The sequence below is a fragment of the Manacus candei genome, unplaced genomic scaffold (genome assembly GCF_025592945.1).
Source record: "Manacus candei isolate 608988 ecotype Guabito, Panama unplaced genomic scaffold, ASM2559294v1 h1tg000037l, whole genome shotgun sequence".
NCBI lineage: Eukaryota > Metazoa > Chordata > Aves > Passeriformes > Pipridae > Manacus > Manacus candei.
The window spans coordinates 8907769-8919469 of record NW_026138085.1 but is presented as its reverse complement, the minus strand read 5'-3'; the positions used below and the strand labels follow the sequence as shown (position 1 = coordinate 8919469).

At 43.7% G+C, this 11701-nt stretch overlaps 1 long non-coding RNA gene across 1 annotated transcript in view; it reads left to right on the top strand.

Annotated features, from left to right (window-relative positions):
- The window catches only part of LOC127473698 (uncharacterized), a 901041-nt gene that overhangs the window by 158798 nt on the left and 730542 nt on the right, over positions 1 to 11701 (top strand). The gene's annotated exons all lie outside the window — the stretch shown is intronic.

Below are 11701 nucleotides of genomic sequence, written 5' to 3'. Positions count from 1 at the left end.
CGGTTATTTAATGTTGAATGTTGCAAGTTTGGACTCACAACTCCAGCTTTAAAAATACAGATCTCTAACAGCTCAGTGAAAAGCTGCTCTGAGGTCTATAATAACAGATACCTTAGAACTGGGCAGCAAATGTGCCCCAAACACTACACAACATCATCACAGTACAAGATATTTGGGAGGCTGAGCTCCATTGCTAAGCTGGCTCAGCATAGCAGACCCCTCTGTGTGACGACTGGGGAAGGCATGTTTGATGCCACATGTTTGTGATACAACAGGGCATTTGCAAAGCCCAGAATGTAAATTTTGTCCAAAAAAAAAAAAAATAAGTGGCAGATGAATTAAATTTCGGGATGTAGTGTCATGAATATGAATTGCTCTGAGCCATCCTGGTGAATATTAATGCTCCTCGGTCAAGCACCATCCCATACAAAGCCACACCTTGTCTGGCTCAAGCAGCCATGGGAGCCCTGAACTCCCCTTGGCTCCCTTAGATCCGAGGTAGGAAGAAACAATAGTCCCTTAAAACACTTGGGACCAATTCCCAGGTTTCTTACTCACACTGAGCTCAGTCCTTACTCCTGCTGTGGCAGCAGCAGTTTTACCTGAGCTCACAGCCCCAGTATCCAGGCTCTGACAGCTTTAGAGGCCACTGTCTCCAGCAAGAAACCAGCTCCAAGTCCAGCAACTTCACTTAATTTTGCTGGAATCATTGTGTGCTCTGTGATGCAGGGCTGCATCCCACTGCCCACGACAGCTCACACAAGGACAGGGAAGATGGAACAGGCAGTTCCCATCAGTCCCTTAAGCCGATTTGGGTGAACACAAGCTTCGCTACAGAAACTCTACAGGCCACATTTTTGGCAGATCCTGGGCTATATAAACAAATAGGAAACATGACCTGAGCTCCCATAAATTTCCTGAAAATCTTTAATGACTCTAAAGGCTTAATAAAGTGTTTCACAGCAGAGGCAGCAGCCAGTAATTACGGGCTTGGAATCTGTGAAGCTGCAAGCCGAGGTCCAGCTCAGTGATTGAAAATGCAAGCAGTAATAACAGCTCTTTCAGAGCACAACACAGCTCTTTTGCCATCATATACCCGACTTTGTGAGCTGGTGCATCGCCAACCAAGCATGTTGTCAGCAGAAGTTTTAATCAAAGGGCAAAATACATTAAATATAGAGACTAGTTCTTGCTGATGGAGTTGCAAAGCATTGTGAAAGTGTAAACTGTGTGCTGGAAGACCATGATTTAGCAAAAATTATAAAGGAGCAGCTACAGGCTCTAAAAGCCAGTCTTTTACTGGAAGTAGGACGTGCAAGAAAGTTTGGGACCTGCCATCGCATGGGAGGGTTGTCACTGCTGTACCCTGCTCCCAGAATCCATACACAGGGATGAATGCACCACATCTGCATGCAGGTGGATGCACATCAAGTGAAGCAGGTTTAAAAGAAGGGAAAGAGAGAGAGGGGTCACAGGCCTCCCTCCAGGTTCAAGGGGAGCCACTGTCTCTCACTGGTTATTCCAATCATCACGGCTCTGGGAAAGACATTCCCATAGGAAAACACAGCCTCACACACTGCTTGGAAAGGCTGCCAGTCCCAAGCTACTCATCTATCACATTGCTCTGACTGCATTTACAGTGTTTTTCATCAGCACTTTGGCCATCTTTTCACTCTTATACATGGTTCTTTTAGCAAAGCCCCTCTTTAAGGCCAACTGACAGGTTTCAAAAGCAAGCAAGCCTGTTAGTTTTTCCTTTTGCCTGTCATTACACAAGAGCAGGGCTTGAGATCCAAGTTTCTATTAAAAAGAGGACTAAATTAAGCTCTTGCACGATGTCTCTAGAGATGCATCAGTCAGTGCTTTCTTACACATTCCTTTCACAGCAACAGGAAAGTTTGTATACCAACCCAACTGCAGCTATTCAACTGTCAACCCCCCCCATACATCAATCCACAAAAGAGCAACCAAACTCCTTTGAAACTTCTGCAGTGAGGCAGTAGAGAAGAATTTGATGTTTAATGCTTTAATCATAAAGTTGAAGGCCTCCACTGATCCATATTACTGATGGCTGCTGGAGAGCTCGCACCACACACGGGTGAAGTAGAAAAGTCAAGAGAAAGGCAACGTCGAGGAAACAGAACTGAAAGGCACAGTGAGCCCTATACTTCCAAACATTTTGTTAGACTCCGTCTGGCAAGCATCCCTTTTCAAAGATCATTGCAGAATTTGTTACTTATTTCTACAAATTTAGAAAGAAAATATCTCATACGCCTGCTGCGATCAGCAATGCGACAAAGCAAGCAAACACCACATTTGTTAATGTTTCCAGAGATCTTTCCATCCCATTGAACCATTCCATTGGTTCAATCTGTAGAACAAGAACGTAAATAACTTAGATTACTTATTTTATTTAAAAAAAAAAAAAAAAGGACCTCTCAATTTTGCAGTGCTGCATCCCACAATCTCCACAGCCAGCCCTGGGATGTGGGGAATAATGCAACCTTCAGTCCTGCTTTAGCAAAACAGATGAAGTTCTTACTTGTTCTTCTCTTTCTGGTGTTTTTGGAAAATACAGAAAGGAAAAAATTGTCAGACAAAAATAGTCTATGTGTCACTTCAAGCCAATCACCAGGGACCTGGACTCAGAGCCCATTGAAGTCAGTGGAAAGATTCCTCCCGACTTCCACAGGGTTTGGCTCAGACCCACACGAATGTGCTTCTTGCAGGTGTAGGTTTACATGTTTCTTTTTAGACTGCGTGAACAAAGACTGCCCTCAAGAACCACCTTAACCACAGCTGCATTTGTCTCTAACAGGGAGCTTCCACCCTGCCTTCAGCAATGTTCCTGGTCCAGGGCCAAATCTCCAAGCCAGCACATCCCTCTGTCTTCTCCAAACCTGTCACTTTTGCAGGGCCCACATTTCTAAGTGTCCAGTCACACAGAGCTGGCCTGTCTCTCCCCTGCATTTTTTTTTGCCCACATGGCTCACACCACTGCCACCCAAGCGCCTGCAGAACCATCCAAAGTTACCCAGGAACTGCAGAATTAACATCCCACACTGACATTCCTCTGAGGAGATGTGTCTGTTCTCTGCTGCTGGATTGCAGGACAGGGTACACGGTGACATACACACACACACACATATATATATATAAACATTTCTTTCATTTTCATTTTATCCTTTTAGATAGTCCCAAGCAAACTGTCTTCTGAATATTTCACTTCATATTCCAGAATACTGAATGAGGAACTGGGAATTTTTAGTCCAACTTGAGGTTAAAAATCAAATTATTTTTTTCATTTCTTTGATTATTTCAGCTGGATTCTAACTCCAAGTGTATCAGGCTTAATGTCTTGAAGGCTCCACCAGGTAACACAGGGATCACTAACAACCAAGAACTAAGATCCCCTTCTGTGTTTAGTGCAGAAGGAAGAGATGCCCACACTAGAAGCAGTTCTGCAAACCAAACAGAAAGTGAAATCAATGTAAACCTCGCTTAAATAGGTCACTTATCTGCTTGGGTTTTCCCCTCTACCCCCCTGCTCCCCAAATGGTCTTTGAACATTCAGAGTTCTTCAAGTCACCAAAGGGACAATTACACACTCCACTGAGCACAAAAACAAAACTTGCATAATACAGTGTTGAACTCAGAGGGTTAAAGGACGCCCCCGGGAGCAGCAGCAGTGACAAATAAGCATGTTGAATGTTCCTTCACCTTTCTGACTGCTCATTAAGCTTTGGCACAGTTCCATATATGAACTCACTGCACCAGAACAGTCTTGCTCCCCACTGGTGGGTTTGTATGCACAATACAAACAGGTCCTGGGATGGGCAAGCACAGGGGTAACAAATGTGCCAAAGGTAAGACAGGCTCTGAGGTCCACCACACTGCAGAAGGTGATCTGGGGCTCTTCACAAACTGGAAATGAACATGGAATATGCCAGGGACAACCCATGCAAGAATTTACTCACTTTGACAAAAATGAAACTACAGCCATCTCTAACACTTGAGCACAGGATGGGGAATCAGGAGAGATTGGCTTTCTGCCTGCTTCTGCTGCTCACTCCCACACTGATACTGTGCCACCTTTCAGCTCTGCACCTTTCCCTGTGCCTCAGTTTCCCCATGTCCATTGTGTGGGTCTGTATGTCAAAGCTACTGAGTGGATTTTTTAAAGAAAGCAAGCCAGAAGAGGGAAGGAGGAGATGGAAAGGTAAATGCTTCCAGTATTAGTCAGCCCTTGCTTTGGCTGAGTAAGTAGCACAGAGAGGTGGAAGTAAAAGGAAACACGAAGGCTGGAAGCACTGGGTTTCAGACAAGTCCACTGTGACAATGATGCCCCTTTAACAGAGGGGACAGTTCAAATCAGCAGCCCTAAGCTTGGTCCTCCTGGGCTTTGCTCACTGCCAGCAGTGTTCAATGTGCTGCTTTGTCTTTCAGAAAGAACATGTAATTGTTATTGCTCATTATCTACAGATGTGCAGATATCGGAATCGACCCAGCGACCAGACTGAGCTGCTGCCCAGAGCCAAGGACTGAGGTTCACAAGAGGCTTAGGAAGACTATCCTGAGAGATGAGAATTGGGTTTCTGCTGTTCAATTCAAGCCATTCACCCCTTGAAAACACCTGCTGGTTTCTTCCCTCACACTCACAGGGAAGCAAAAGACAATTTCATGCTGTTCCTCGTCTGCTTCCTCTGTATCCTTCCATCAGTTCCCACCAGTGGCTTCCCTACCAGGTGTCACATCTGGAGGGGTGCAAAACTGACAGGCAGAGAGATGCCTGCACGGCCATCTCAGATTAACCACTTCCATGCTTTTCCCTGGGTAAATGTGGGTTCAGTCACAGTGTCACTGGTAGGTAAATAAATGGAGACTGTGGAAGTTCTCCTCCAGTTTGGGACAATATCAATTGTATGATCCTGGCCCTGCCAAAGCCAACATCAAATGTTGCCTTTAACACTTGCAAAATTATAACAACACAATGCTGTGACATTCCCCAGAGTGATTCTCTTCAAAACAAGACAGTGGAACAACAAAAAGATGAAATGTCCATCTCTGCAGGAGCTCACCAAATGTACGTGGGAGAAAGGAAGCAGGAGCCCAGCAGATCACAAACCACAAACCACACAGTGAGAGCACCTGAAGCAAGGTGAGCATTTTGCTTCTACTTTGAAGGATTAAAGTCTCTAGAGGACAGACTGATAGTCTTGCAGCATTGCTCTATCAAAGCATTTTCCTGGGAAGAGGGCGTGGGATCACTACACACAAGGACAAATAATTTCCTAGTGAAGACTGAACCATTTGATGGCAAAGTAACATAGAGCAAATCGCAGATTCCTGGCAGTGGATGGCATTTACAAATCACTAAGGTTAAAAAATCCTGATTAAAAAAACCCACAAGCTGAGAAATTTGGGGCACCCCCAAATTTCTGTGCATTTATCTAGCACTTGTCAGTTGAGATTCCTGCTTTACATGTGAACGCCTAAAGACACAGAAGTGACTTCCAGGGGATCTCTGGAAACGATAGTGACTTGAAAACTAAAAATATTCCCAGATCCTGGGTAATGCCCCACTGACTGACCACTTTCTTAAACACAAGGCAGTTAAGATACTGGCTAAGCTACAGTGGTGTGGGGTAGAAGATAACAGGATTTACAGGGTTAGGTTTAACAGGGTTGAAGGTTAACAGGATTTTAAGGTTAGGATTTAAAATAACACATGAAAAATGGGAATCCACTGTTACAAAGAACTGTCTGTATTATTAATTTCTTTCTCCCTGACTCTGCACAGACTGTAAATCAACCCAGATCAGGAGACGTCACCAGCCAGTTCTGTCCTCTCCAGCCCAGAGCACTGGGCTGGCAGACAGGATACACAGGGGTTTTATTTTCAGGGCTCTGACATTGAGCTGTTATGTGACACCTGGAAAGTCACACTACATTTCTGCTTCTTCTCCCACCAGCTGTTGGTTTAGGTTATGATTATTACTATTATTTCTACCCCTGCTGCTATAGGCACTACCACAGGAATCCCCCGCAGATACCAGGGTCTCATTGTGCAAATCACCATGTGCACACAATTCTGTAAAAACACTCTTCTCCCAGGAGAAATTTATGCCCTAAACCAAAGGAAAACAGGTGGAAACAGGCAGAAGGCAGAGTGCTGGCATGGGGGAAACAGGGCACTGAGGGAGTCCCCTCACCCGGGGCTCATGGAGTGTCCTGGCCCAAAGGTCTTTTCGGGATTACTAATCATCGCCATGGTATCAGCAACACACAGTTTATAAGCACAAAGCTCCTGCCATGCACAAGGGGATTAAAACACAGGGAAACAGATCCTCAGATCCCAGAAGAAAATCTTCAATTCACACCTTTAATCTTTCCTAACAATTGTGCTTTTGCGTATTTGAGCTGCTCTCCGAATATTGCTGCTTACAAGTATTTGACACAAAGTCATGCCAAGGAGCACTTTTGCTTGCTTTTGTTTTTCCATGGATGCAGAACCTAAAAAAAAAAAAATCACCAGCTAGAAATACTGGACTGCCATGGCTGCATGGCCTGAGTTTTTCTTTCAACATCATGAGATTTTAGGCGGGTTTGCTTTGTTGTGGGCTATGCTTGGTATGGGCTGGAGTTGATTATAGGTATTCTTGCACTTCTATCTTCATTAGTTCTACATCACAGGGAGTGTGGAATGCACGCATCGCCAACCCAAGAAAATTAAGATGTGACATTGTTTTTCAAGGACATATGCTTGGGGCATATGTTTTTACCCTACTTCTCCTCTATTAATGCATAAATCCCAAATGGAGTACCAACAAAAATAAAGGGGAAAATCCTGACCCAGTTTAAGGTTGTGTGGGGTTTTTTTCCTTCATTCTTTTGCTTTTCAAGGCAAAAGACAGAACAGAGGCCACAAGGAGAGCTGCCAAAACACATATGCATGTTGGACGCTTTTGTCTAAAGACACTATGAAGTGCTAAAATATTAAATATGTCAACCAGAAAGGTTTCCTCTGGTCTTTGGAGGAGTTCTGCAAAATGGCAATAAAAATGTAAAAGAAGAATGTTGAATAACCAAATGTGGTTTCTTTTTTTAAACGTAAATACTAAAGGCTGAGTGTCAGTGAGTTGAGGTTGAGTCCTGGATCCTTCAGGCTTAAGAGCAGAGACAGCTCAAGGATCTTCAGCCCCATTCCTTTTGCTGTGCTGGAGGGATCATTTCTAGGGATAAGAGACTAGCAAATATCCCAAACTGTGAGCATCAAGACCAAAAATACTGCATCAGAGAGTGTTTTGCACCATCCAATCCAGGCTCTGAAATTCAGAATAAGCTTGGCTTTTCAGTTCCCTTGCCCAGCTCTGAGTTGTTCAGAGCCAAACTTTAGACTTGGAGCTGTTTTCCAGTCCTAATGATCTGCTCAGGTCCTGACTTCTCCAACAGTACTGCAGGATGCAGAGGAGAGGATGCAGAGAAGAGGATATTTGAAAAAGCAAACAATTTGCCTCAGGTGAACTCAGCAGTGACCCCCAAATTCAACCCCAAAGGTCAGTAAACAGCCACTGAAGGGCAGCGACAAACATTGCTCACGAGTTCGAGAACAAGCTGGGACATAAAGTCCACTCTCCCTCCCCAAGTGTGCCGTGCTGTTTATCATCATTGCTGCTGTTTAGTCGTTCAGATCACACTTCCCCACTCCATCACACAGCACAGTGACAGGGCACTCCGAGACACTAAGATCTGGAGTTGTAACAGGAACCCTGAACTGTGTTGGTGGCACTTGTTTTTTTTTTTATTATTATTATTATTTTTGTCTGCAAGTAAATACCAAGTAATTATAGTGTTCTGAAGTGACCTTATGGAGCATGTGCTCGAGTCCGTGGACCTCAGCCAAAGCTACTATTGTGGATTTCATGCCAAGGCTCGGGAGAACCCTGGCTCCCTCCCATTGTTTTCTTTGGCTGGGCTCTATGAATTCTCAGCCTGGCAAGAAAGCCCCATTTTAAAAGTACTGGCAAACATCGTGCAGTTTGTCACACCACGGCTTATGATTTAGGACCTTGATTTAGGCTCAACACTGGGCTCTTTTGTTTCGCTGTGTTGGTACATCGTTCGCAACTTTGTGTTAGTTAATAAACGTCAGTCGGCTCGGAGCGTGGCATGTCCAGTATTGCAGAGAGGATTTTCCCTTGAATATACAATCCATAGTGGGAATGACTGAGGGAAATTGAAACAGCTCTATCCATCAGCCGGAGGCTTAAGCTCGTGTAAACAAGGCTTTCTAATACAATGGATGCTTCAGTGATAAAACAATATTGCTGCATACCTGGGTAAACTCAGAGCTGGGGGAATAAGGATTTGCACTTCTTTTTTTTTTTTTTCTTTTTTTTTTTTTCTTTTTTTTGTTTAGTAGAAACTCATTTTTATTTGTGACTCGACCTCAGAAATAGAGGTGAAATTCAAAAGGATTAAAAAAAAAAATAAAAAAGCAAAACCAACTCTCTGGCTCCACAAATCCTTCTTACAGGTCCCTCAGGCTTTGCTGGTACACAGTTATAAGCAAAAAATGACTCTGCAAAAAACAGCCCTTTGGTAAAATCCAGCTCTTGCACAGCTTGTGTATTTTGGAAGCCATATTTGACCATTTTACTGGCTAAGGATACCAAAAACCAGATGCTGAGATTCAGACTCCTCCAAATCCTCTGTGCATGGAGAGGAGGGGGAAAAGGGCAGGCTGAATATTTAAAATCAACCTAGTGTGAAGGAGAAAAGTCTTCTTTTGAGAAATAGAGTCAAATAGCTGAAAATCTCTATACTTTTCTGACTGGCACTGCTGAAACTCAAAAGAAAAAAACAGCCCTCTGTCCTGCTCATTGATTGGAATTAATAAAACAGCAAGCTTCTCCCTGAAAAAACTGTCACTTTTTTCACTGTCAAACTAATCAAGAGTAATAGAATACAATTAGTAAATTCTGGGTAAAAATGTAAGTGAGCCAGTAAACCAGATAATTAATAACCATACTGGATCATACCACCAGTGACTGAATTGGCAAATGACAAGAGAGATGAAGCTTAGACTCAGGTCTGTTCCCACTAATGCTGAGCCTAGAAAACCAACGGTGTGATTGGTGCTACCCCTTGGCCCCTGCAGCCAGTACAGATTCCTCTGGGGTCCAAATAAACAAGGAAATGTTTCATTTCCTCCCTGTATAGTCCAGTGTACCCACCCGTAAGACTTAGTACTTCCAACTTTCTCGCTGGAGACCTTTGTTGGTTGTATTTTATTTTATCTCTGTGTGATTTGAGGGAGGATTCCAAATTTGGGCTAGGAAATGAAAAGTAGGGCCACTCTAATATAGATGTCTGTACAAAAAGCTATCAATTTCCAACCCTTACTGTCTCTTTAACAGCTTAAAAGTATAAGTGAAGAATACCAGAGGAACTGCCTGCCAGTGCACTTTCTATATGATAAAAGAGGGGAGAAAGGAGGAATATTACTTCATGACAAACAAGAGAGAAAGAAGCCTGACATGACCCACTCTCTGGAGCCTTATGGTGTCAAAGTTTGGTGATGTCCCCTCTAGTCTGTATCTCACCCCAACAGGTTTCTCTGGGCTTCTGGCTGATTAGTTTAACCCAACACAGACATGTTTTCCTCCTTTTATACACCTTGTCTGAGAAAGTACAAAAGTCATCCTTGCTTTGTGGTATAACATCGGAAATATAGGGGTATGACCATATCCTGCTCATACCTAATCATGGTTACAATTCCACCTTGATCCAGTCTCTGGCACTTACCCAGAGCACTTCTAACCAAACCAAAGCCAATTCTGACCAACATGTAGCAATCTGGATCCTGAACAGCTTGGAAACTCCCTCTCGTTACATTGGTGGGTCTTTTTCAATACCTGTCAGAACAGCCACAAGCATTCCAGGGTCCAAAAAAGCACGGGATAAACCAGAGCTAACTGCAGGGAAGGCATCTCCACACCCATCTGCAGTGGGTGGGCTGTGGAAGGATCCCACGTGGCTCAGTCTCAATTTATTCATGGACACAACTTACAACCTGATGAGCTGCTGCGGTTTCTCACTCAGCCTCAAACGCTCTCACAGCTTTTCCAAAAATACACCTTAAGGTTCCTTTGCAACCAACTGGAAGTTGACAAAATAAAGACTCTTGGATTAACAAGGCAAAGGGTTAACCCCCAAGCACAGGACCTAGAGTCAGCCCCATGTCACAGCTCATTGGTACAAATCCCATTTAAGCTAAAGAAAACTAAAATGTGTGCACACAAGCCCACTCTTATGTCTGTGTACACTTCACACCAGCCTCTGTGATTTCTGGTCCCAAGATCATACACAAACAGGAAAGAGACAATTTTGTGCTTCAAGTGTGGCTGAAATCTCACTCAACTCACCATGCTCATGAGAATTCAAGGTTGGATCTCACTGAACAGCTGACCTGACTTCAGTCTTGCCATATGAGGCCAAATCCTAACCGAAACCACCTGTGGTATTTCAATAATATTAAATCCAAGCTGAATTCAGCTTTGTACCTGACTCACATCCAGCATCAATTTCCTTGGCCCACTTCTAGTCTCTTGCTGTCAGCACTCCAGGGCTGAGAATCATGGAAGAATAAGCTGCATTCTGTTAAACCTCATGGCCAGTGCTGCCAGCTGAAGTGTTATCCCTGTAACCCATACTGGGGGATGGGGATTGGGTATGAAACAGAACAGTTTGTTTTCCAAATCTGATGCAAGGTTTCAGTTATTCAGTTCGCAGTTTTGATTACAAGAGGGTTTAGCCAGCTCTGACAACATATGGATGTGGTCCATGGTACTAGCTGTTTCCTATAGGATCTGGAAAGATCTGAGGCATGACTCTGTCTTACTGCAGCACTTGGAATTTGTTGTGATGCACAGGAGGAGGAATTCCTGGGAAAGGCCAGGGCCTCTCCAAGGATGATCCCAGATGCTCCCTTCATAGCACACCAGGTCCAGAGTGCAATATTCCAAGATCTGTTTGTTTAGCCAGCATCTGGCTGCCTGCAAGACATACCACTGCTAGTGACCAAATAGGAAAACTTATTTATTGCTATCTCTTTTGGCCTTATTTATAGAACTATTGTTAATATCTCAGCTGCTCTGTACTGGACAGCAACAGACCTTGTGCCATATAAACATGTCAGACACACACTTCACATATCTGCCCAGAGGGGAGGATGTGTTGGGTCATTTCAACCACAGCATAGAACTGAAGCCCCACCAGGCCATCCTGATTATGGAATTTAAACAGTAAACAGCCCACTGATTCACTGTTTCAAATACATAATCTTTTCAACTCCATCTTCCGATACCATGAGGGAAAGGTGATGCTCGTGACCAAAAAATGAGAATGTGGACGTGTGGTGCAGGTTCATCTCACCAGTACAGGTATACACAAGCAGAAATGCAAACATTAGGCAGAATTGTTTATGATATGAACAGTGGGCTGGCATCTACCATTTCATCACCTATTTCTGTTAAAAGACGAATCCTCATCTCTATTTGCCACCAGCATAGAGGAAATTGCTTCAACTAACTGTATATATGTGACAAATAAAGTAACTGTAGTTATGCTCACGTGCCAAAATGAGGGAGGGCCACCAGACATTCTGAGGACAGAACAGCAATTTCATCCTTGTACAGGA